Source organism: Natator depressus, chromosome 3 (assembly GCF_965152275.1).
Source record: "Natator depressus isolate rNatDep1 chromosome 3, rNatDep2.hap1, whole genome shotgun sequence".
NCBI classification, from domain to species: Eukaryota; Metazoa; Chordata; order Testudines; family Cheloniidae; genus Natator; species Natator depressus.
This window is the reverse complement of record NC_134236.1, coordinates 207,758,427-207,784,198: the sequence shown is the minus strand read 5'-3', so window position 1 is coordinate 207,784,198 and position 25,772 is coordinate 207,758,427. Positions and strand designations below refer to the sequence as shown.

Here is a 25,772-nt window from a genome sequence, read left to right as displayed (position 1 = left end):
GATAATTGCAATGCACTTAGCTTGGGCTACATTAGAAACACACAGGACCTAGATCTACACAAGAACTTGGGTGCCTAAAGCACTAGAATTTTAGGTGTTTAAGGCCCAGTTTTAGGCACCACTGCAATCCACAAACCCCCCTTTCGGCTGCTGTCTAACCCAGTAGGTGCCTAAATTTCCCACCGAGCATGGGCACTGCTACATCCCTCTAGACATCTGGACACCTATCTCCTACCTAAGACCCTGATCCACAAACCAGGCAATGATAGGCAGGTCCTGATCTGGTAGGTGGGCTCAGAGATGGGGGCAGAGAGAAAGAGAGAATGAGTCTGTAACCTGGTGGGGAGGGCAGCCACGTGGGAGATGGAAGACCCCGGGGCCAGTTGCCTTGTGCTAATGTCTCTAATTATTTATCCAAAGTGGAATGGCTTCAACAAGAGATAGACAGGTCACTCCCTTGCTACCGAGCACACAGGTATCTGGAGTCTGCTTTCTCCGAACTACATGGTGCAGTCTAAGATTATTAGCCTGGATTATGTTGTGAGGCAAAATGACAAGGTACCCACACAGTCGTTTTACATCTCTGTATTATGCGTTTTGTATTTAATTGCTAATTAATGTAGGGGGCCCAGTCAAAGAAAGGGATGGACGCAATTCAGAAATCAGTCAACTGAAAAAAGAAGGGAAGTTTTCATGTTGGGATCGAGTTCTGTGACCTGGTGGGAGGGGAAATGACCGAAGTAGGGGCCCAGTTGTGAATGGAAACATCTAGATGGTTGGTAGGAGGGTTTTGCAAGGCACCAAGGAACTATTTTTTTAAAAGGGAGTTACCCCTTATTGAAGCAACTTGTTTTATTTGTTTAATGATGTTTTGCATTATCCATCTGTGGATTATAAAACGCTTTGTAGAGGTGGGTCCGCAGGAGCAGACCCATTGTACAGACAGCACCGGCAAACACACAGAGAGGGCACATTCTTTCCAAGAGGTGGTGTTGCTCCACAGATGAGACTTGGGTCTCTCATGTAAGAGGGTTGGAGTCTTTTCCCAGGCCTGCCACAAGTGATTTGTGCAACTCTCTGATTCAGCTCTTGTGGGGAGCACGAATTATATTTCCTACCTCTTCGGGTAGGGCTATGAGGAATATTACTCACTAATGAGCACTGGGAAGTACACCAAATTATTAACACTAGGCAGAGACAAGACTAGATTTCATTGTCTCCTAACTCGCAGCTGAGCGCTCAGTCTCCTACACTGCAGGGTACTGTAACGGGGGAAAGTAGGAGGAGAGTCTATTTCACCAGTGTTCTCTGTGGATTTGTATTTTTGTGTTCACTTCAGTACAATACAGGAGGTTCTGTGGTGCCTGAGAATATTCACAGTGCAACGGGGCAATAGTTCAAGCTTTGAGATTGTACAGGGCTAACTGTTCTAATTCAACTTCTGTAGTGATTCTCCACGGTTTAAATCTCAGCCAAATCTGCTCTGGTTTTCATGAGGAAAGCAAAAGGCATCTCTCGGGCCACTGTGCTAGCCCCCCGCTGAATTTCAAATTCCAATTCCCATCCCAACTCCTAAATTGACAGAGCTGTTCAAAAAGAAGTTGAAAAAAAAATAATAATGACAGTGGCAAAATGACCTGTTCATTTCACTAACTTCATTCTCAATAACAACTGAAAAATTTTGATAAATTAAAAACAAAACAAAAAAAAAAAACCTGAGCCAGAAACCAAGGATTTTTGGCTTCTCACAAAACTGGGTGACTGGGCAACAAAATGGCAGATGAAATTCCATGTTGATAAATGCAAAGTAAAAATGATGGGGTCTAAATTAGCTGTTCCCACTCAAGAAAGATCTTGGAGTCACTGTGGATAGTTCTCTGAAAACATCCACTCAGTGTGCAGCAGCCGTCAAACAAACAGAATGTTGGTCACTATTAAGAAAGGGATCGATAAGAAGACAGGAAATATCTTATCGCCTCTATATAAACCCATGATACACCCACATCTTGAACACTGCGTGGTCCCCCCATCTCAAAAAAGATCGATTGGAATTGGAAAAGGTTAAGAAAAGGGCAACAAAAATGATTAGGGGTGTGGAACGGCTGCCGTAGGAGGAGAGATTAATAAGACTGGGACTTTTCAGTTTGGAAAAGAGACGACTAAGGGGGGTAGGATAGAGGTCTATAAAATCATGACTGGTGTGGAGAAAGTAAATAAGGAAGTGTTATTTACTCCTTCTCACAACACAAGAACTAGGAGTCACCAAATGAAATTAATAGACAGCAGGTTTAAAACAAACAAAAGGAAGTACTTCTTCATGCAACACAGAGTCAACCCATGGAACTCTTTGTCAGAGGATGTTGTGAAGGCCAAGACTAGAAGATGATGGGCAGAGATGGTGTCCCTAGCCTCTTTTTGCCAGAAGCTGGGAATGGGCGACAGGGGATGGATCACTTTGGTGATTCCCTGTTCTGATCATTCCCTCTGGGGTACCTGGCACTGGCCACTGTTGGCAGACAGGACACTGGGCTAGATGGACCTTTGGTCTGACCCAGTGTGGCCGTTCTTATGTTCTTATATAAGTGCCTAAGCTGTTTTTGAAACTTAGGTTCCTAAGTCATTTAAGTGTTTTAAATATTTTACCTATGGCAAATTTACCAAGCCAAGAAGTTAAGTTTGACAAAGTCAAAGTTAACTGAAATCAGAGGATAATAAATGCAGAGTGCTAGGGTAAGCGTGATAGGCATATTACCAGTTCATTATAATCTGAATACATGCGCCCACTAGGCCTACTGGCAATTCAGCAGCGATGTTTATTAATGCTGTTTTAGCAAGGACATCCTCCACTTATTTTTCATCATATACCAAACAGGCTTCAAGAGTTAATGAGCCAGCATGCCCAGACTTGTTCAGATAAAAACTATCGTGTAAAGCTTTGAGGGTGGCTGAGCAGCAACAAAGAACAGAAGTTGAGACAGTACCAGCAGCAGCCACTGTAGCAATACCAAAGCTGCCTTTCCACAACGTTGCATTCACACCCAGGGAATATGTAACAGAGGAGGACGTTCTGTTTATCCAGCTACCTGGGTATCTAAAACATGTTAAATGGTAAATAGTATTTTGGATGAACATCCAACTGGTTCATCTGAAAGGTTTTAATACTACAGTAAATAAAATGGAGTTTGATTAACCTAGTCATGATTTTTACCCATAGTAGATGCAGAGGTTTTACAAAATTCTTGCACAGTATTTTGGAGAAGGAATATTATTTGCAAAAAACAGGAGGTTTTTTTAAAAAACAAGTCATTCCCTTCTGTTTTGAGCATGAAGGGCATATACAAGTTTCAGGAAAAGGCTCTTCAAAGTTTCTGTCTAGGATTGTACAATGTATCATGAGTTTGTTTCATGACGTTCCTTTTCATCCAGTTTCAGTTTGAAAGAAAAAAATAACCCTACCAACTGAGAAGCCCTTTTCGTGTGATTTGCTTTTATCAAATGCACTGGAGGAATAGTCATTATTTTGTGCCTATGTAGAAAATCTGATACTTTCTGTTTATGGATGTTTGTATTTATTCTGGCCGCTGCGCCAAACTCCTTACCACAAAGTTTTTAGGATTCCAACACTCATTACGGTGAAATGTCTGTGTGATGTCACAAAGAGGACTTTATTCCAATCGGTGGCATGGTTGTACTAAGCATTTAGTTTTACTTTAAGTATCAACAAGTATAATAAATGCCTTCCCCCCTCTCCCCCAATTTTACCTTTTTTATCACATAAAACGTTGCATGTGGTTAATTATCCTTGTTATACAGGCCTTTATTGCACAGTCAATTACAAACACCAAAGCAAGCCCTAAACCATCTAATGCCAAATAACAATAAAAGTGATCCGTTGCTTACCTTTATTCTCGTTGTTGTAGTTCGCACCACCATTACTACTGAGTAAAACACAGCTGGGAAGACTGCCCCTGGCCTTGGGAATACTGACCAATTTATATGGCCATGTCATTCCCTTGCCAAAAAAAGGGAAAAGGATATTTTCCCACGGTGGATAGTCACTGTCACTTCCACAGCAGCAGCCAACTGCACCCTTCCAAAGGCACGAAACTATTCCCAGCAGAAAAGGCCTCTGCTATTGAAAACCACAGACTTGGACTAAATTTGGGGGACTAAAAAGCCCTTGCGAAAAGAAAGATGGAAAAATGGGTTAAACACCAAATACAATGCCTGGCTCCAGTTCCAAATGAACTCTCAGGCCTGTATGGAAAGTTGCCATGAGAAATATTCTCTTTACAGGGGTTTATGGCCCAATCCTGCTCCCATTTACATCAAACGGCAGAACTCACACTGACTTAAATGGGAACAGGATTGATGCCTTAAATGGGGAAATAGACACACGGCACTTATTCTATACTGTATTCCATACTGCTAATGTGAAGTATCTGCAAAGCCTGTGCGACACAAACAAATCCCCATGTGGCAAGCCTTCCAGAGCACTGGGCCAGATTCTGAACCCACACCACTCCCTTTGCACTCCTCGGGCAACACAAAGAAAGAGAGGAAACGGCCCATAACTCCCCAGCTGGGGATGCCCACAGCATACAGGAGTCGCTAGCTGAAGTAGGACCCAGCGGATGGCTCCTACATCGCACCCATGCTGCAGCCCTCTGCACTGGGGGTGTGCCAGGCAGCAGGGAGGGGCAGGCGGGGGGAGTGGCCTGAGTGCAGAAAGCTCTGGCAATTCCCAGATGGCATATGATTTCTAGTGCCATAGTGAGTGGCACAGGTTACTGGGCTGCTCTAAACTGCACCTGTGCCAGAGCAGAGATGCAGGAAGCTATAAACGGCTATCTAACAGCATAAACTAGACACAGCCACAACACTGGCCTGTTGTCTGTAATAAACTGAAATGTCAAATATTTTGTTAACCTGGGAACAAAAAAATAGTTGCTCTGGGGAAGTGCTGGGGCATGGGCACTCAAGGTGATGGCCACTTGGATTCAGACTGAACCACCTCTGAGTTACAGATGCATGCAAGATTCAAGTAGTTGGACATATCATCTGGACTCCTCCAACTAGGAGGAGGTGGGGCCAGAAGGACTGACTCCGTCCTTGGAGTCCAAGGAAACTTAGGAAGTGGCCAGAACTGAGGAATCAAAACTGGATTAAACAGTGTCTGAAAGATAAAGGGAAGAAAATGAAATGGTACTATAATGCAATGCTAATATAAGGGTCACAGACAGGAGCACTCTAGACTAAGTTTTGAAGTCACGGCTTTTGTGCTATCACATAACAACTCACCACTGCTGTAACATTACATTAAAAAAACAACACTGAAAAGTTCAAAAGCCACCAGGAATATGAACAAGTTGAGGTTCCGACAGCAACATTAACTTGATCATGTTGCGCATTTTTTGGTGTCTATTGAGCAACGTATTTAACCAGTAAAACAGAAACAGAAAATGCTACCCACGTGCAATGTGACGGAGTTAATATTGCTGCCTGACTCTTCCGTTTCAGTTATACATCCATAACTATGAGCATTCTTTTGTATTTAATTTCCAGGCTTTGTTGTTGTTGTTTTTTTGAAGGTCCAACCAAACAAAGGACCTAGTTTCATAGATTCTAAGGTCAGATGGGACCATTATGATCGTCTAGTCTGACCTCCTGCACAACGGAGGCCACAGAATCTCACCCACCCACTCCTGCGATAAACCTCTCACCTATGTCTGAGCTATTGAAGTCCTCAAATTGTGGTTTAAAGACTTCAAGGAGCAGAGAATCCTCCAGCAAGTGACCCCTGCCCCATGCTACAGAGGAAGGCGAAAAACCCCCAGGGCCTCTGCCAATCTGCCCTAGAGGAAAATTCCTTCCCGACCCCAAATATGGCAATCAGCTAAACCCTGAGCATATGGGCAAGATTCACCAGCCAGATACCCAGGAAAGAATTTTCTGTAGTAACTCAGATCCCACCCCATCTAACATCCCATCACAGGCCATTGGGCCTATTTACCATGAATATTTAAAGATCAATTAATTGCCAAAATCATGTTATCCCATCATACCATCTCCTCCATAAACTTATCGAGTTTAATCTTGAAGCCAGAAAGGTCTTTTGCCCCCACCTCTTCCCTTGGAAGGCTGTTCCAAAACTTCACTCCTCTGATGGTTAGACACCTTCATCTAATTTCAAGTCTAAACTTCCCGATGACCAGTTTATATCCATTTGTTCTTGTGTCCACATTGGTACTGAGCTTAAATAATTCCTCTCCCTCTCCGGTATTTATCCCTCTGATATATTTAGAGAGAGCAATCCTATCTCCCCTCAACCTTCTTTTGGTTAGGCTAAACAAGCCAAGCTCCTTTCATAAGACAGGTTTTCCATTCCTCGGATCATCCTAGTAGCCCTTCTCTGTACCTGTTCCAGTTTGAATTCATTCTCCTTAAACATAGGAGACCAGAACTGCACACAGTATTCCAGATGAGGTCTCACCAGTGCCTTGTATAACAGTACTAAAACCTCCTTATCTCTACTGGAAATACCTCGCCTGATGCATCCCAAGACTGCATTAGCTTTTTTCATGGCCATATCATATTGGTGGCTCAGAGTCATCCTGTGATCAACCAGTACTCCACGGTCCTTCTCCTCCTCCGTTACTTCTCATTGATGCATCCCCAGCTTATAACTAATATTCTTGTTATTAATCCCTAAATGCATGACCTTACACTTCTCACTATTAAATTTCATCCTATTCCTAGGTTTCAGAGTAACAGCCGTGTTAGTCTGTATTCTCAAAAAGAAAAGGAGTACTTGTGGCACCTTAGAGACTAACCAATTTATTTGAGCATAAGCTTTCGTGAGCTACAGCTCACTTCATCGGATGCATACTGTGGAAACTGCAGAAGACATTATATACACAGAGACCATGAAACAATACCTCCTCCCACCCCACTCTCCTGCTGGTAATAGCTTATCTAAAGTGATCATCAAGTTGGGCCATTTCCAGCACAAATCCAGGTTTTCTCACCCTCCGCCCCCCCACACACAAACTCACTCTAAAGTGATCATCAAGTTGGGCCATTTCCAGCACAAATCCAGGTTTTCTCACCCTCCGCCCCCCCCCCCACAAAAACTCACTCTAATAGAGTGTGAGTTTGTGGGGGGGGGGGGGGGCGGAGGGTGAGAAAACCTGGATTTGTGCTGGAAATGGCCCAACTTGATGATCACTTTAGATAAGCTATTACCAGCAGGAGAGTGGGGTGGGAGGAGGTATTGTTTCATGGTCTCTGTGTATATAATGTCTTCTGCAGTTTCCACAGTATGCATCCGATGAAGTGAGCTGTAGCTCACGAAAGCTTATGCTCAAATAAATTGGTTAGTCTCTAAGGTGCCACAAGTACTCCTTTTCTTTTTGCATCCTATTCCTATTACTCCAGTTTACAAGGTCATCCAGATCTTCCTGTATGATATCCCGGTCTCTCTCTAAATTGGCAATACCTCCCAGCTTTGTATGATCCCCAAACTTTATTAGCACACTCCCACTTTTTGTGCCAAGGTCAGTAATAAAAAGATTAAATAAGACTGGTCCCAAAACTGATCCCTGAGGAACTCCACTGGTAACCTCCCTCCAGCCTGACAGTTCACCTTTCAGTAGGACCCGCTGTAGTCTCCCTGTTAACCAATTCCTTATCCACCTTTCAATTTTCATATTGATCCCCATCTTTTCCAATGTAACTAATAATTCCTCATGTGGCATGGTATCAAACGCCTTACTGAAATCTAGGCAAATTAGATCCATTGCGTTTCCTTTGTCTAAAAAAATCTGTTACTTTCTCAAAGGAGGAGATCAGGTTGGTTTGGCATGATCTACCTTTTGTAAAACCATGTTGTATTTTGTCCCATTTACCCCATTGACTTCAATGTCCTTAACTACTTTCTCCTTCAAAAATTTTTCCAAAACCTTGCATACTACAGATGTCAAACTAACAGGCCTGTAGTTACCCGGATCATTTTTTTTTTCCTTTCTTAAAAATAGGAACTATGTTAGCAATTCTCCAATCATACGGTACAACCCCTGAGTTTACAGATTCATTAAAAATTCTTGCTAATGGGCTTGCAATTTCATGTGCCAATTCCTTTAATATTCTTGGATGAAGATTATTTGGGCCCCCCGATTTAGTCCCATTAAGCTGTTCGAGTTTCGCTTCTACCTCAGATATGGTAATATCTACCTCCATATCCTCCTTCCCATTTGTCATGCTACCATTATCCCTAAGATCCTCATTAGTCTTATTAAAGACTGAGGCAAAGTATTTGTTTAGATATCGAGCCATGCCTAGATTATCCTTAACCTCCACTCCATCCTCAGTCTTCAGCGGTCCCACTTCTTCTTTCTTTGTTTTCTTCTTATTTATATGGCTATAGAACCTTTTACTATTGGTTTTAATTCCCTTTGCAAGGTCCAACTCTACTTGACTTTTAGCCTGTCTCACTTTATCCCTACATGTTCTGACCTCAATAAGGTAGCTTTCTTTGCTGATCCCTTCCATCTTCCACCCCCTGTGGGCTTTCTGCTTTTTCTTAATCACCTCTCTGAGATGCTTGCTCATCCAGCTTGGTCTACAACTCCTGCCTATGAATTTTTTCCCCTTTCTTGGGATGCAGGCTTCCGATAGCTTCTGCAGCTTTGACTTAAAGTAATCCCAGGCCTCCTCCGCCTTTAGATCCATAAATTCTTCAGTCCAATCCACTTCCCTAACTAATTTCCTTAATTTTTGAAAGTCAGCCCTTTTGAAAACAAAAACCCTAGTCACAGATTTATTTTTGTTTATCCTTCCGTTCAGTTTGAACTGAATTAGCTCATGATTGCTCGAACCAAGATTGTCCCCTACAACCATTTCTTCTAGGAGGTCCTCACTCCTCACCAAAACCAAATCTAAAATGGCATCCCCTCTAGTCGGTTCAGCAACTACTTGATGAAGGAATCCATCAGCTATCGCATCCAGGAAAATCTGAGCCCTATTATTATTACTAGCACTCGCCCTCCAGTCTATATCTGGGAAGTTAAAGTCTCCCATGATCACACAGTTTCCATTAGTATTTACTTCATTAAAAACACTAAAGGGGGCTCTATCCATATCCAAATTAGATCCCGGCGGTCCATAGCACACCCCAAGCACTATCCCAGGGGAGGCTCTAATAGTTTTCTTCCCCAATGTGATTTTTGCCCAGACGGACTCTGTCTTATTCATTCCATCGCTTCTTATTTCTTTACATTCTACCTCCTCATTGATATACAATGCTAATCCACCACCTCTACCTTTATTTCTGTCTTTCCTAAACAGCACATACCCTTCAATACCTGTAGTCCAGTCATGACTGCAATTCCACCATGTTTCTGTTGTCCCTATAATATCTAGTTTCACTTCCTGCACCAGTAGCTCTAGTTCCTCCATCTTGTTACCTAGGCTCCTCGCATTGGTGTACAAACACCTTAATTTTTGCTGTTTGGCCTCGCTCACATTCTGCACCCTATTAGGCACGGTCATTCTACAGCCAGTATAACCTATTAGACTGGTATCCACGCTGCCCTTCCTCCTTCTATCCATTCTCCTACCCACGGCTATATACTTTCTTACTTTGTTTTCTTCCCTCTCAATGCTAAAATCCGGCATGGAGATTACCTGGACATCTCCCAACCATCTCCCCCAAATTCCTAGTTTAAAGCTCTCTTAATCAGTTGTGCCAGCCTCCATCCTAGACGTCTATTTCCTTCCCTACTCAGATGAAGTCCATCCTCAGAGAACTGTCCTCTGTCCATGAATGCCTCCCAGTGGCCACACATCCCAAAGCCCTCCTTATAGCACCACTGCCTGAGCCATCTGTTGATAGTCATAATCTTGTCACACCTTTGTTGCCCTTCTCTAGGAACAGGCAGAATCCCACTAAAGATCACCTGAGCCTCGATTTCCTTAAGCGTCTTCCCCAGCCTAGCATAGTCTCCCTTGATACGTTCCAGCGAGAATCTACCAGTATCATTTGTTCCCACATGAAGGATAATTAAGGGATTCTTTCCCGCTCCCTTTAGGATCCTTTTCCACCTCAGGTCTACATCCCGTATTTTAGCACCTGGAAGACAGCACACCCTTCTATTCTCTGGATCAGCTCTGGTTACAGGCCTGTCTATTCTTCTCAGTAAAGAGTCCCCAATCACGTAGACCTGCCTTTTCCTGGTGACTGTGCTATTCTCCAATCTATCCCCTGTTCCCTCTGGGCGCAAGTTCTTTCTATTCCTATTCTCCCTTGTAATCCTCTTCAACCCATCCTGTATCTTCCTGGGACCTCATATTTGGTGTAGTCTCCATTGACTCTTCCCCTAACAATGCTAACAATCACCACGTAGAGCACAACCAAGTGCTGCCTATCAGCATTGTTCACTCATGCCTCTCACCAATCGGGGGAGCAGCATACTTTCACACCTACGCATGCATAGGCCCTATGTACTTCCATAGCTGAGCACACGCGCGTACCAGAGTAAGGCCTGAATAAAACCTGAATAAACCCCTTACAGGGGAAGGCTGCTGAGGTGGTTGAGATTATTGTGGAGGATTCCTGAGACTAAAATTCAACTCCGTGTTCTGCCACAGACCTCCTAGAAGGACTGTTTCCATCCTAAATATGAATTGGTTTTGGTTCCAGTTCTTGTCTCTGGACACCAGAGTCTGATACGGGTGCCGCTTCTTATGGGGCTCCCCCATAGGTGCCCAATTGTGAGCTGCCTCAAGCAACATTTATCCTGGGAGCATCAAACTTTTGCTAGGCCGGTTCAAAGGCAAGGCCCCTGCATTCTAAAGAAAGCTTGTGTTGGAGGCAAACAACTGTCCAATTTCTCTTATCACCTCCTGCAAGCTGCTACCAAGTTCGGAGCAAGAGGAGGAATAATTAGGGCTTGATCCAAATCTGACTGAAGTCAATGGAAAGATTTTCCTGATTCCAGTGTTTTCACAAAGTTCTTTAAATGTTGTCATTTTAGTGTTTACATCTGGGATTCTTTCTGGCCTTTGAATCTAATTTTCCATCTGTGGGTTTTAAAAAAAAAAAAATTTTTACTCTTTCACTCCTTTTCCCCATTAACTTGTAGGTGCAGTTAATTTAAAAAGTTTCACACACATTTAGTCTAATGCAATATGCTCACTAGCAAATGTCCAGACCATTAGGAAATGTCAGAGGCCATGGTAGGACCAATTCATAGGGTGACCAGATGTCCCAATTTTAAAGGGACAGTCCTGATATTTGGGACCTTGTCGTATATAGCCACCTATTACCTCCTCCCCCTGTCCTGATTTTTCACACTTGCTATCTGGTCACTCTACACCAGTGAATTATGGAGCAATTATTTGCTGTCCATTTCTAATGCCACCGTCCAGACAACATCATAAATCATTAGCACATTGTTAGGGGTTGGGGAAAACAGGGCTAGAATTATTCCAGGTTTGTTGAGCCTTTGGTAGTATAAGGAGCTAGACCTTTCCTGGTGGAAGTCATATGGAGTGAAAGCTGCCAGCCCTCATGCTTTTACCATGAGTTTTGCAAGAGCTGAGGGTTAAGTTTATCAGAATTTCTAGATTTTTTTCATCAAACCTGTGAGGTTTAAACCTTATCCCCAAATGGCCACCACCTCCCACTACTGTCAACAGGCCAAGATGGCCGCCATTTCTCTGCAGCCTGTGCAGATGAAAGTGTGCCTTCCTGGAGCAAAAATGGCTGCCATCTTCCATTATTTCCAAGGGGACTAACGCCAGGCTGCTCTCAGGAAAGGCAGCAGGCCTTAATTACGAAGGCAATGCTGACACCGCGGCTGGGCGGTGTAATTCCCAGCTCAGGGAGATATACGCGCATTCTCTCTGCTCAAGCTAGCAGCTGAAAATAGCAATGTGGCCACAGCAGCGTGATGAGTGGCTGAGGGTAGCTGCCCAAGTGTCTCCTCAGGGGGTCAGGCACGGTTGTATTCAAGCCGCCATCCGTGCTGCTGCGCTGCAATTTTTAAGCGCTAGCATGTGTCTGTCCTTCCACACGCTCCAGCAATGTCACCAGACACCCCTGTAGCCCCCGGCTTTTTCCCGTGTGCAGAGAACAGGCTTCTAACTCCCTCATTTCATCGGGGCGGCCCTGAGGGGGAAGCAAATGACCGTGTCTCACCCTTGAGAAGTATCGGACGCATGGAGCTGTGACTATGGAGTTATTGTGGCCATTGGGATAGTACCACTACAGCTGGATTTGCTTTCTACTCAGTGGAAGTTTTATCCATTTAATCATCATCATCCAGGCAGAAAGTTCACCAGGTGACTTTGAAATCGGATACATTCATGGAGTCGGGAGAGCTAATTGCAGGAAAATATTATGGCTTTCAGAATGACTCAGTGATCCCCCAGACTAGGACTTTTTGATCAGAGAATGGGAAAAGGGGAACAACAAAATGAAAAACGTGAAGTCTGAAAACTCAGAATGAGTGCCTCCCTGCTAATTGGTTGCTTCATTATATTAGTGCTTGTTGCCCTAATACAGCATAGTGATGAGCTACATCTTGCCGTAAGCGTGCAAGCTGCACGCTAAGATAGTGTCTCTATAATTGTATGAAGTTATGGAAAAAGACAAGCTCACATTTCATATCCGATTTTCTCCTGAATAACTAATAACACATTGCTGGAAGCTGGGCAGCATATAGCAACGGCCTCATTTGCTGCTTGGGTTCTCTGCTAAATCACAACAGTCTTGTGAGCAGAACAAGGGGAGGAAAATAGAAGCCCGTTTCCTACAAGCTGATCAGCTGACATTTAATTGTGGTTATGCTGATTTTATTGGTTTTGGCTCCATCTTCCCCTCTCTTACACTACTGCCTAAATACGACAGTTGCATCTTTTGCCATTGAAAACAAAACCTATTCAATGTCCGGCACAAAAGGGAATAAACATTGCTGACTTTATGTTTTTCAAGGACAAATGATTCTGTGGGGAAAAAAAATATATCTCTGTTAGCCACAACTCACACTGAAGTGGGGAAATTATTAGCCATGAAAACCTAATACAATCCATCAATTATCTGGCAAATCCGTCCTTCGCAAGTAAGAACAATGACCATCATTTCAATTTTGCTAGGACTGAGGAAAAATATTGACTGAGAAAATTAGCAAACTGATGGGCCACTACAAAGTAGTGTTTTCTATTTATTTGTTTTTACAGTATTTTCTGTTATTCAGTATTTGGATACGCCTCCATTGAGAGAAGGCGCAATTAATGCAACCAGTGTCAAGATGATTCATGTCACATACATACGACTTTAGCTTCAAGCTAAATTCTCAAACAGTCCTTTGTAATTCTCCCTAAAAATAAGTTTTAAATAAACAGGAAAGCTCACTATACTGACTATGTTCAAGAGTGCTGTGTGTATTAGCTCGCAATTTACATGATCACTTTTTTAAACAGTTCTGACCAGATGCTGCAAAATATATCTCCTGCCTATTAGTCTGCAAAAAAAAAAAAAAAAAAGGCCTGGACAGGCAAAGAAGTGTAATAATCAATTATTTTTCTATCCCGCAGCTGTAGGAATACTTGCACACTCTTATACCTTGCACTCCTTTGTCTAGTTTTGCTGGGAAAGCCTCTTTTGTGAATTTGCCGCAATGTTGCAACTAAAGGAGTTGAGACTTTTTAAAATGGGAGAATAGCTTCGTTAGGGTCGAGTTCTGTGCTAACTGAAGTCAGCAACAGAGCTCTCATCGACTTTAATAGTGCAGCATCAGGCCTTTCGTGGGTCTGGAATACCCAAGAGCAACAGCCCACTTGCTGCTGAGTGTTACCCTCACACGGAGGCTGCTATGAGAAATACTCCTGTGGGGTTCAGTTCTGTCATCCTTAGACAGACCAGTCCCGCTGCCGTTAAGGGGGCTGTTTGGAGAGGAAGGGCCTGCTCAGTGACTAAAGGCGTCAGAATTAAACCCACAATATCCACTGTTCATCAAACGAATCATTAAAAATGGTGGGGAACGTTCTTATTTTTTCTCACCATTTATTATTTCCTCATCTTATCTCCAGAGTAGGTGGCTCTCACCTCTCCAGGCACAAGTGAGCCAATTTTGTCCCCAGAGTACCTAAAGAGCAAGGATGTGAGGTCCAAGCATGGGGAAGATTTTTCTTCCTGGGTCCCCTCAGAGGGACCAAAGGAGACTTTTCTATCTAGGGGAGGGTCCAGAGGGAGCTATTGGCAGATCTCAGCTGCCTTTCGTGATGCATATTGGCTTTGTTTGCAACTGAAGAGGTGAGGGAAGATAAAAATAGCTTTTGGCAGATCTCAGCTGCATTTCCTGTTGCGTATTGGCTTTGTTCACAAAAGATGAGGGAAGATAAAAATCACAGTGGAGATGCAGCAATGCAGCCTGTACAAGTCCACCTGGAACCCTGGGTATGTATTTGCTAGCCCATGCTGGGTCCATGCTGCCATGTCTTCATTGCTACTTTTATCTGAGCGAGCTAGGTTAAAGCTAGTGCAGGTATGCCAGCCCGGGCGTCCGTCGCACCTCCCACTGCAACGTAGGCATACCCTAAGAAACAAGCTTCTCTCTGAGTCTAGTTTCAGAGTAACAGCCGTGTTAGTCTGTATTCGCAAAAAGAAAAGGAGGACTCGTGGCACCTTATAGACTAACCAATTTATTTGAGCATAAGCTTTTGTGAGCTACAGCTCACTTCATGGGATGCATCCGATGAAGTGAGCTGTAGCTCACGAAAGCTTATGCTCAAATAAATTGGTTAGTCTCTAAGGTGCCACAAGGACTCAGAGAGAAAAGGAGTCCAATAGAAACTGGTGAGTATTACGGATTATTTATTTATTTACATTTTAATTACAAAATGTGCCTGATTACTGAAGTATATTGAAGTTGGCTGGGATTAATGTACTAGTGCAAAAAGCCACTAAAGAGTGTCAGTTTCTCAATGGCACCAGAGCACTGAAGAGGGATCAGTAACAAAACAGACACAGATTTGGCACAAGACCTTGAGTTGCATCTCTGCCTTGGTACATTTCGAAGAGGGCCCCAGGGGACACAAAAGAGGAATGGAGTTTTGTTTGGATTGGCCACAATAGTGATATTTGGACAGTTATTAAATGCTGGAAAAAAGACATATGTGCCTCTTGTCGACAGAAGCCCGTTAATACCGAATGCAGCAGAGAAAAGGCTTGAGAATGGATCCTCTTGGGGGAATCTTACCCCTGTAATGCTGCCAAGGTCGATGTCAACCTGAGTTGCCTACATTTTAAACACTGGTTGCTTCAGTTAGATCGATCTGTGGGGCCAGCTGGACCTAGAAAGATTTCTGAAAATGCAACTGCATAATCCCTAGATTATAATACATAGATTCTCTACTGCTCCTGGTTCCAGAACAGCCCCACAAGCAGCCTCTTGGCTACGGTGAATTAGGTGAGGGGCCAAAGCCACATTTCGCCCTTCCCTTTGCATTTTCTGTGCTGAGTGCAGTATAGTGTAGCAAGTGCAGCATGGAATCTCACCGTCTCTTTACATGTTCATCCAGCGCCTTGGATGGGCTCTTCTCCGCATGAGGTCTTTAGGATCAAAGTCTAAATAAATAGATAAAATGCATAAATGGTAGTAGTTGTTCAGGGATGGTTTTCTTGAGTAAGGACTACAGGCTTTTACTTTTAAAGGTGACCTGAAAAGGGGTGGGGGGAGTTGGGGTCATGCCCTTGTTAGCTTATTTGTGATACGGTCTTTTAGAAAATTCTGCTTGATGTTTACCTTACAAATCTCAGGAATGACAAGTCTGATTTTCCCTGTTTTTCTGGAGATCTTTCTTGGATGATTGAGATATGGATTGGGAGCAAGCTCCGCCTTAGAAGAGGTTCAGGCAGCAACTCCTTAATAAAGATGTTTCTCCCAAGGCTTTAAAGTAGGGGTTTACAAAGTCAAATTTAAAAAAAAGTTTTGTACAGTGTGGACAAAAGTTACATGTACTCCCAATTACAGAAAATGCACTTCTCGGCAGCTGCCATCAGTTCTCCTTGTTGTCCATAGACCCTTCCACTGTAGACATGGACTGACCTCCTCATGTGAAAGAAATATTTTTCTTCTCTTTTCAGATGGGAAAAAACCCCAGCATCATAAAGGAGGAGAATGGGTAGACAATGATTCCTTTGCAAGTCACCTCCACATTACCAGTTCACTCTGCAATATCATAGTTCTTCCAGTGCAAACCATCTGTTACTCAGTTAGTCACTTTAGCTGACAGTAGTTCTCTTTTTGTTCCTATTTCTATTGCTCTTGAGACTTTTCTGTAGCCTTGACATGATGTGGACTATTTACATGTAACGGCGCCAGATGGATAAATATATCTTTTGCAGGTGCATTAACAAAGCTATGCCAAGAAATTCTGGAGCCGAGGGTAGATTCAAGCTCCTTCCAAAATACTCAAAAGCCTGAAGCATAAATGGCTCAGCCTCACATGGCAGATTTTACCTCATTACAAGCAAATCCCAAACCTGAATTGAATGGAGGACTTTAAACAATAGAAATAGCTTTATCAAATGTCGGCTAGTTGGTGTTTGCTAATGAAACATGCTATTCTCATTGTTGTTTTCATGAGCATAAATTGGCATATTGTGGCAGAACACACACACAAAAACCCAGCTAAAAGTTTTCATCTTTGAATTTGCTTACAGAAAAGTTTGGAAAGCCTGCCATTCTATATCACACAGTTCGCCATGGGGGGTGCAGAGCAGAATCAGCGATCCAAGTCCTTGAAGCAGCAATTCGGTTTGAGCTGCTGCAAGGTAAGGCATGCAGGCCTGTTCTTTTACTAGTGTTACAGTGTTGAGTCCATACTGGGGGGGTTGTAAAAGCACACTGTTACCAGAGCACCCCCTTGTGACAGTGTACAGTACAGACTCAGGTTCCCTTTTGGTCTTTTGCAGCTCCACCCAACCTCCCAGACCTTCTGGGTTGTACAGGAGCTACCTAGAGCACTCAGTCACCTCAGTTCTACCTCTTCCAAGGAACCCAAAGTCCAAGACAACTATGAAGAAACAAACTCTCCCATTTCCTTGGCAAGAACTGATCAGCAACAACCCGTGCTAGCCAGCCTTCTTTGCCACATCTACCTTCCCTGCCTGCCTCTCCCCAGCTGAGCAGAATTTCTCCCTGGAAACCTGATTCCTGCCCCAGATGTTGCAGGTCTGGCTGATTGGGCCTCTGGTAGCTCACTGACCCTTTCCTGCGTGGAGTGGGGTTTGTATGACCTCTCGCAGGGGCTTATTTTTCCATCGTACTATTCTATTTGCAGGGCTAGAAAGACACACCTCTCCTGATTTTTAGTGAGAATCTTGTGATAATTACTATTTTTCTTAAAAACCCCAGCTCCTGGAGATGGAGAATTGCATGGGATTATGTTTTCTTTCATTTTAAAGACACAGTACACTTTTTGCTCTTGTGATAGAGGAGAAGAGCTTGAAACCGTGAGACTCAAAGGCTCACAAAATGGAAAGCAAATAAAGAAAACCCCAAATGTTTATTTGCTAAAAATAAAAAAGTTATTGAGTTTTTGGGGACTGGCTCATGATCTCTGAATGTTTGGAGGAGCAATGCTGAGACAGGTAGCTCAATATTTTCATACTTTGGGTCAAAAATTTCAAATACCACTGGTGATTTTGGGTGCCTCCATTTTGGGTGTCCAATTTGAGACACCTGAAATCAGGCCCCTTTCAGGTGGCTTCAGGTTGGGCCCGCAAGCCAGAGGCACCCAAAATCACCAGGTACATTTGAAAATCTTGGCCTCAGTGTCTAAAGTTAGGCACCTATGTGACTTGACTTTGAGCTTCTGAGCATGTGCAGTTTCCATGTAAGTCAATGAGATCTGCAGATGCGCCGCACCTCTAGGAATCGAGCACTTCCTCTGGCAGCCATGTTTGAAAACGCCACCTTTCATTACTACAGGATAACTGCGGGAATGCTGTCGGAGTGCAGCACGAAACGCTAAGATGCTGTTCCTCTCTCCGCTCAAAGTCAGTGGCTGGCAGGAAGGAGAGCGTGTGACAGAGTGCAACCGCCCTCACTAGGGAGTTGGTCAGGAAGCGTGGGGAATGCTGGTAGCTTATGGTCATTTTTCTCAAACCAGTAGAAATGTTTTAAGTGCACCCACTATTTAATGATCCAGTGAGGAAAGGAATGTCAAGATAGAGGGTAAAATAAAATTTTCAGAAGTGCTCAAGTGACTTCTCTGATTTTCAGGAGTGACTTGGGCATCTAAGACCCTAAGTCTCTTTAAAGACAATGGGACTTGGGCATTGTTGAGAATTTTACCCAGAGATCAACAGGGGGATACAAAAGCAAGGGTCAGGACCTACACTGAGCAACACCACTGAAAGCCATTTCCCAGTGCCAACATTACAAGGGCCGTCACATGAGGACCTGTTTAAAGAGCAATCTTTGGGGCTATTAAGCTGTAGGAAGATGAGAAACCCCCATAGGTCTTTCATCATTTTTTCTTTTAAACAGGCAGTGAGTTCAACTTGAACACATAAGCACAATGAGGTTTTAAACCTGGGGAAAGGGTAACACAGCTTGTTCGAACATTTATGTTTCCTGTAAGGCACTTTTAATAAAGCATTCGTTTTAGATTGACACAGAGATGGGCTTGGATCTAGATCCAAATTCCCCCACAGTTCAGGGCTGTTTGGCTCTGCATTTGGGGGTCTGGCCCATTTCTGTTTTTCATATGTTAGAGGATTATCTCTGTCCACATCCAGCAACACTCCTTCCCCCCCTCCCCCACCGGCTTCCCCAGTAGCATTCTGGCTTCTCCTTTTGTGACTCTGCTAGAAACATGGGAGCTCTCTTCCCCTTGCTCTCTGGAGAGGTACATTTTACCTTTTTCAGAGTTTTCCCTTTTCCCCTGCACTTCACCTCTGATTCGGTTCTACAAGCCAATGACCAGGGCGGAGGATGGCACGTGATGGCAACTAGCAGCGGGATACATGAGTGGCCTGAGCTCAGTTGGGTTTGAGGGTGAGAGAGAAAGAATGAGGTGAGCTTGCAGGAAGGACTGGAGCATGGGGGGGGGGGGGAGGTGCTGGAACAGGTGAGACGGGGGCCTGGGGAAGGAAGAGAGAGACTGGGCTGGAGGGGGAGGGAGGAGACATTGCAGTAGTTCATGGGAGGTAGCAGAGTCTGAAGTCTGCTGCAGCACAGAAGTCAGTGAAAACAGCACCAGAGGTGAGAGACAGGAGAAGGCCAAAGTAAGGAGGAGAAAGGAACTTGTATTGTAGCCTTTCAGGGGTCATAGTGAGGGGTGGTCTCATGGTGTTGCAGAGACCACTCTGTCCCATTTACGGTGAAATTTCTCTACTGGTTAGAGCAGCCTTAGGACTGCTCTAACTTACTCTCACTGTCCCCTGTGGGTCCTGGGAAGCAGAAAATAGACATAGGGCAATCACCTCTGGCCACACTTACTCTCTGTCCCTGGTCCACTCTCAACACACCCCCTATACTAGGGGCTGGGAACAGGGCTGGCAGGGAGCCTTCATCCCAGTATTACACTGGCCTGGGGATGCTTTATCAGGGGGCAGTTTTTTCTCTCTGTACAGCACCCTAACAGTGCCAGAGCAGCGTGAAGGGGCCGTGGTGTAGCTGAGAATCAGGGTCGGGGAGTCTCACTGGAAATAGTTTCCAGCACATGGCAGCAATGGGCAGAAATCTTGCTTTGGCCCAGTTATTAACATTCTCTGCCGGTTCAGACGCAAAAGTACCAGCATTTTGTTATAATTTTTGCAGTGTTCAGATTTTCCTGGGGAGCACACGAGCCATTAAAATGTGCTTCTGCTCAGGCGACATTCTAATCCTTTTTTCCTGCAAGCTGCTAAAACGCTTATTGCCTTTATTCGTTCTGCTATTGAAATTACCATTGGGCACTAAAACGGCTTTATCCCAAGCTATGGCAGGTCATGGGTGTGATGACAAATGCTTACAAATCCCTGCATGTGAGGTTTGTCTAGCATGATGGTAAATCTCAAGAACTGTACAACGCCGTGGGGCGAGCACAAAAGGAAGGGAGAAAAGTTGGAAATATTTCATTGTGATTTTCAGCTGTGCAAAGCACAATAAATCTCATCGAATGAAAGGAAATAAAAGTACCAGGCCCTAATTTCATTTCTAACCCTTTAACATGGCTCCATGAATATTGTATCCACAGCTGGAGACAGACAGGGATGCTTCCCATCCCCACTCTCCGGCGGCACAGAGGCAGTGGAGATTCACTCAACATAACTACCCTGCTGTGGGTTCACCGGGTGGGGGCAGAGGCCAATGGAGCTGGCTCCTATGCTACCTACACTGTAGGAGCATATCAGGGTGGGGAAGGAGAGTGGCTGGATACACTCTGGATGTCCATGCGGGACCCTAGCCAGCTGCCATAGGTTAGAGCAGCCTCAACTCTGCTCTAACCTGGGGCCAGAGCTAGACAAAGTCAGGAAGCTGTAACCGGCTCCTTGGCAGTGCCCTCTCTCTGCTGCACCCAGCAGACGCCAGATACTGCACCCAGTCTATTGTATATCACCAGATACTCAAAACTAAAGCGTAGCTAATCTATACGCCATTGACTATTGTAGACACACAAAAGCCCTACTCAGTTACATACATTTAGACAGCATTCCCTTTGCTACAGGATATTAAAGAGTCATACCCACTCTCTTCACTAGTACGGAAAACAACCCAAAAACCTGCCATTGCAGATGTTGAGCACCCAAAACTCCCAATGACTTCAGGGAGAGTTGTGGGTGCTGGGCACTGCCCATGGTCAGCCAGGACTGAGAAAATCCAAAACATAACAGGCCAGATCTCCATCTGGTGTAAATACACATAGCCCCATTGGAGTAAAAAGAACCAGCTCCCCCCTGGTGTAAATATGCAGCTACTCAAATTAGACGTTTTTAAATCAGCAGGTCCAGATAACTTGCATCCAAGAGCTTTAAAAGAGCTGGCTGAGGAGCACACTGGACCATTAATGTTGATATTCAACTAGTCTTGAAACGTTGGGGAAGTTCCAGAAGACAGTGAATGCTGTGCCAATTTTTAAAAAGGGTAAACAGGATGACCCAGGAATTATTGGCCTGTCAGTATGACATCATTCCCAGGCAAGATAATGGAGAGGCTGATGCAGGACTCGATTAATAAAGAATTAAAGGAGGGTAATATAATTAATGCCGATCAAAATGGGTTTGTGGAAAATAGATCCTGTCAAACTAACCCGATATCTTTTTTTTTTTTTAATGAGATTACAAGATTGGCTGATAAAGGTAACAGTGTTGATGTAATATACTCTGACATGGTACTGCATGACATTTTAATTAAAAAAAACTATATAAAATGAACATGACACATTAGATGGATTAAAAACTGGCTAACTGATAGGTCTCAAAATGTAATTGCAGTTTGGGAATCACTGAGTAGGTATGTTTCCAGTAGGGAAACATTGAGTAGGTATGCTCCCACAGGGATTGGTTTTTTGGTCCTACTCTATTTAACATTTTTATCAATGATCTGGAAGAAGGCGTAAAATCATCACCGATAAAGTTTGCAATGATGCAAGAATTGAGGGAGTGATAAATAATGAAGAGGACAGGTCACTGAATTTCTTTGTTAGCTGGGCACAATCAAACAATATGCATTTTAATATGGCTACATGTAAATGTACATGTGATGCTGGCCAACACTGCATCTGCAATTTCCCTGCATACCGCCAGCAAGAAGACTAAAGACTCTTCTTGTTCTGCCTCCTGCCCCTGAAAATGCGTCATGCAAGGGACTCCTCCCATCAGCTGAGTGTTGCAGCCAAAAGCATGGAGTAGAAGGGAACAGCAAAAAGAGACTGATTATCTCTATGCTGCTTTGATGCTGGGGTGGGGGGCAAAGTGTTTCTAAGCATAAGCAAGAGATCCCCAACTGCTTAGCCTGGGTTAGCCCTAAAGGGCTATTACTATTCTATTACCTTTTGAAACTATTGGTTGCAACCCATTTGTATCTATCTGTTTTAACCTTGTAAATAACTCTTTGGTTTCCTTTCCCTATTTAATAAATATTTATATAGTTTATTATAGAATTGGCTGCAAGCATTGTCTTTGGTGTGAAATCTAAGGTGCAACTGATCTGGTCCTTTGGGATTGGGAGTAACCTGAATATTGCTGTGATTCTTGGTGTAAGGGACCATCTGTCACATAGGTGTCAAGATAGATTGGCGTACCTAAGGGCACTATTGGTGAATCCATGTTATAGTGCCTGAGGAGTTTACACCTGATAATTGGTTCATGAACGAAGTATAGAGCCCACAGCCAGTTTAGGGTTTGTGCCCTGGTTCCTACCAGTCTCCCTGAGGTTGGTACCCAAGTTGCAGGCAGCATCACAGTAGATATCTAGGAACAAAGACCAAAGGCCATACTTTCAGGATACAGGTTCTTTCCTGGGAAGCAGCGACTCTGACAGAGACTTGGGGATCATGGTGGAGAATCAGCTGAACATGAGCTCCCAGTGGGATGTTGTGGCCAAAAGGACTGATGCGAGCCTGGGATGCATTAACAGGGACTCTTGAGGAGGAGAAGAGATGGTATTTTACCTCTGTGTTTGGCACTGGTCTGACCGCTGCTGGACTCCCGTGTCCAGTTCTGGTGTCCACAATACAAGAAGGATGTTGGTGAACTGGAGAGATTCAGAGAAGAGCCACGTGAATAACTAAAGGATGAGAAAACAAGCCGTTTAGTGATTGAGTTCCTTGAGTCTATCTATTTAGCTTAAGAAAAAGAAGGTTAAGGGGTGACTTGATGACAGTCTAAGTACCTACATGAGGAACAAATATTTGATAATAGGCTCTTTAATTGAGCAGAGACCGGTCTGACACAATCCAATGGCTGGAATTTGAAGCTAGACAAAAATCCAACTGGAAATAAGGCGTCATTTGTTAACAGTGAAGGTAATTAACCCTTGGAACAATTTACCAAGGGTGATGGTGGAATCTCCATCGCTGGCCATTTTTAAACCAAGCTTGGATGTTTTCCTAACAGACCTGCTGTAGGGATTATCTGGGGGAAGTTCTGCAGCCAGTCAGACTTGATGATTATAACAGCTCCTTCTGGCCGTGGACTCTATGACTCAGTGGGCCAGATCCCCACCTGGCCTATGTCTGCATAGCCCCGTGGCAGTCGATTTAAACCAGCTGAGGATTTGGCCCAAGATATTAATTTAAACTGGGTGTGAGTGCACATTGTGAGACGCAAACCTTGGGTAAGCTGTTGCCTTTCCCTGTCCGTTCTCAGGCTCTCATGTTGAAGGTGATGTAGCACCAGGACAGAGCCAAAGCTCAGTTCAGTTCACACTGTGAACCAAAGCTTAATGGCAACAAATGGATCAGGAACCACCACCAACCATTTATTCTGTTATCAAAGCAATCATTCAGAATCTACCAGCCCCAAGGAATCCAACAACATCCCCACAAATACCTTGCACGTATGCTCTCAAGAAAGTTAAAATATAATAAACTTAAAAATGAAAACACATCAGAAGATTTGCTGCTGCTTTGTACAGGCCTTTGCTCTGATAAGAAACACTTCTCATGCTGTTAAATGATGGGAGACGCATGTGTATCCATCACATTTCAGCTTTGCCTGCACTCCCCAGTGTGATTGATCAGCTGCACATTTGAGGCCTTCTGATGGTCTTACTCATCTGTCAAAAATTTTGATCTGATACCACCTCCGTATTCAGATTTACTCAATCAGATGCGTAGATAAGGGCAGACAGGGCGGGTTCAGTGTCAGTGATAATTTTACCTCCTAATCTGCTGCACAAGCCATAAATGAAATTTTAAAAAACAGTTAAAGGTCACAAGTGAAGTGAGCACCGGGTGTGTGGGCTTAAGTCCCAGTGTTGAACAACGCAAATGACAAAAACACTCCCTGCTGGCACACACTCAACTCTTAACATCTCATAACAAAAGCTACATTGTCTGTGTTTGGGTGATTCTTCTCCATGCAGCTCCAGCGTGTGGTAGGTTATCTGCGCCTGCATTATTTCATTTCTCAAAAGTTCAAATAGCTGCTTGAAAGGTTACGAAAATACAAACCTGACAAATAAATGCATGACACCCCTTGGGGGGGGGAATGTGTTTTCCTTTGTCTATGAGAGCCCGTGACACGCTGCTCTGTGTCAGGCGAGAGGGATCTCTGACGTTATTAATATTATTGTTGTTTACATGGCCCTCGCATGTACAAGGTGCCTGACAAAACCCAGGCTGTGCCCCCAAAAAGCGGACAGCCTAACCCAACCAAGTACAAGGCAGGAAGAGGGAAGACTGTGGACAACACCAAGGAGAGACATGCCACAGGAGTCTTCAGGCAAACAGTGGGTTTTGCGGTGTGCTTGGGGAGGACAGGGCACACAGCAGACCAGCCATGGCACGCACGCCGGGGTAATGGGCAGCATGAAAGAAGGCACAAGTGAGAAAAGGAGAAGACGGGAAGAGGCAGAGATTGGAGGGCACAGGGAGGAAGTGGGAGAGTGTGGAATGAAGGCGGGAGGAGATGTAGAGTGAGATGAGATGGTGCCTAGCCTCAGGCAGGGGCAGGAAGCCACTTACAGGGAGATGTGACTACAGCAAGGAAAGGGCAAGGTCACTTTGGTGCTGGTATTTTGGAGAGACTGTAGAGGAGAGAGATGAAGAGGAGGCCTGAGAGCAGGTCATTAATGCAACCAAAGCCAGGGATCTCCAAGTATGGGGAAAGACCCTGGTGGTAGGGATGGATTTTCATGATACCTATTGGATTGAGGTTCACATACTCAGCTGATGGGTCTAATATACTTACTAGGGCAAAACACTCAGTGTAGTGATCAGTTACTCACAAGCGGGAAGCTTATCGGGACAATCACATCACAGTTGCCTCCAGAACGAAACAATACAACTTCAACTTCTCTTTGTTATTCAGACTTACTTATACCTTCTTGTTCTCTTTTCTTATACATATGAATTAGTCTCATTTCCAGGTTAACTCTCCATCAGTACAGGCTTAGAACTAGTCTAAACTGGTCTTTTCTAGCTTTTCAGTTACTTTATCTTTCCCTGTTCTCACAAACCCGATTACTCTGCAATTTCTGACAGGTGCACAACACTCAACAGGATTATTCTGCAATTTCTTATTGTGTGCAGTTCTACTCACGCTTACGCTGCCAAAAGTGATCAGAACAAACTCTTAAAATCCACAGCAGGTTTCTGTTCGGCCTAAATATGCCGTCGCTCCAAACAATGTCCCGGAGTATAAAGGGGCCAGATGTAGCCAGAGCCATGGCATATGGTGGAGAGAAGGAGGGAAAAGAGTGGCTAACGCAGCACTCAGCTGGTGAGCTGGGGCAGATAGGTGATCTGACGATGACAGAGAAAAAAGGGAGCAGAGAGGGGTGAGGAGGAAAGATGAGAAGTCCGGAGAGCCAGCCGGAGACATGAGGCTGAACAGAGAGGTGGAGGTCGGGGTATATTTGGGAACCATCAGCTCAGAGGCGGCAGCTGAAACCATGAGAGCTGATAAAGTTGTGTAACGAGAAAGCAAAAGGATAAGTTGTGGGGTACATGGCGAGAACACTGAGGACCCCCCACAGAGCAAGGAGAAGAGGGATGAAGAAAGGCCAGCAGCACAGAAGGAAAGCCAGAGAGTACAGTCACAATGTCTACACACT

The 25,772-nt window shown here is 44.2% G+C and overlaps 1 long non-coding RNA gene across 1 annotated transcript in view; it reads right to left on the bottom strand.

The window, feature by feature from the left end:
* The window catches only part of LOC141984271 (uncharacterized), a 157,443-nt gene extending 141,828 nt beyond the window's left edge, over window positions 1-15,615 (bottom strand). The window contains exon 1 of the long non-coding RNA XR_012638708.1: window positions 15,560-15,615. This is a non-coding gene — a long non-coding RNA (uncharacterized LOC141984271). The remainder of the gene's footprint in view (window positions 1-15,559) is intronic.
* Window positions 15,616-25,772: the final 10,157 nt, after the last annotated feature.